General features: G+C 39.6%; 1 pseudogene; it reads right to left on the bottom strand.

Annotated features, from left to right (window-relative positions):
• Nucleotides 1-326: 326 nt before the first annotated feature.
• LOC134950186 (5S ribosomal RNA) lies at nt 327-444 on the bottom strand (annotated as a pseudogene).
• Between the last annotated feature and the right edge of the window lie 1,042 nt (nt 445-1,486).

Here is a 1,486-nt window from a genome sequence, read left to right as displayed (position 1 = left end):
GTGTTGAGTCTTTTCTCGGGGTATATGTTCTAAAACTTAACCTTTATTCTACTCGTAATTAATAAGATTACACATAGTGAACCTAAACATGATAAAAATCTTGATTGCCTTTGTAACAAATAGGGTAGACAAGGTGAAAATATAAATAATTGTATATTTGGATTTCTTAAAGAAAATTTCTAGATATCCTGACGGTCACAGATTGATACAGAAGTAAAGTCTATTATATTACAAGCTTAAGTGGTCAGTACCACAATATCGGCAGGAGGAACAAAAAAAGTGAAAGTAAGAATGATGCAGATTAAGAAAAGATTTCCTGAGAATGTGGCCCACAACACCTAGTATTCCCTGGTGGTCTCCCATCCACGTACTGACCAGGCCATACCTGCTTAGCTTCCGAGATCGGACATGATCGGGTGTATTCAGGGTAGTATGGCCGTGGGCTGTTTAGTTCAGGAAGTGAGGGGGAAACACTTCTGCTTTCTGTACTAGACAGGAACAGGGCTCTAAAAAACCCAGTCCCAGTTTTCCAGATGACAGTGTGTATAAGATGGATACTTCTGCTTTCTGTTGTGATGGTGATTTTGATCTGGGCAAGGGCACAATGCCTGTGCCAAGGGCCACTATCAGCCAGATGAGAGTACCGAAGTGGAATATGTTTGAATTTAAATGACAAAGTAGAAGCAGAGATAAACAAAAATATTTGGTAATCTTGCTGTTTGAATAAATTGCTGTACTGTTTGTCTATATTACAACAGTGCTGTATATTTACAAAGCACATGTGCTGTGTAACAGTCAGACACTGTCAAACAGAATAAGGTAAATAACAGTCCCTGATTATTTATTCTGGATTCTTTAAACACACAGATAGTGAATCAAACCTGATAAAGTATTCTGGTTTCTTTAAGCTTGTAATGAAATAGCAGAATGCTATATATCTACAAAGAGCATGTACCAAATAATGACCAAACACTATCAAACCAGATAGAATATTCTAGTTTTTTTGAGCATACAAATAAAACAATGTAAATAAATATAAAGCTTGTAATAGAACTTCTGAAATGTAATTAAATAGGCCCAATCCTAATTTTTAGTTTTTAAGGCACGGAGCAGGTAATGTAATTGATGTACCCAGTGAGGAGGTATACAGTGTTGTGCACGGCCAAATGCATATAGTTACCACTTCCAGACATGTGGGTGTTGTGGCTGCCGATCACCATGACCCCTTGGACGCTGCCCGTACTCCATGCTCTGTGACCGCGCGGCCACCCGCTCTGGAGAGGGCGGTACTGCGATGATGTCACTGGATGGACGTCTAGTTTCCGACGTACGTTTCACCTGCAAACAGGGCTTGTTCATGGAAGCCTCGTACTCTCTCTCTCCTAACCTCTGTATTAATTATACGGGTTGGCCAATCACAGCCCGTGTTTAGTTAATCATTTAGGATTGCATTTAAGGGGTATTCCTTAAGTCTGAAGGTTTGAAT

The sequence above is a fragment of the Pseudophryne corroboree genome, chromosome 8 (assembly GCF_028390025.1).
Source record: "Pseudophryne corroboree isolate aPseCor3 chromosome 8, aPseCor3.hap2, whole genome shotgun sequence".
Classification (NCBI taxonomy): Eukaryota; Metazoa; Chordata; class Amphibia; order Anura; family Myobatrachidae; genus Pseudophryne; species Pseudophryne corroboree.
Note: the sequence above shows the minus strand (reverse complement) of the source record. Positions and strands in the feature narration are given on the sequence as shown.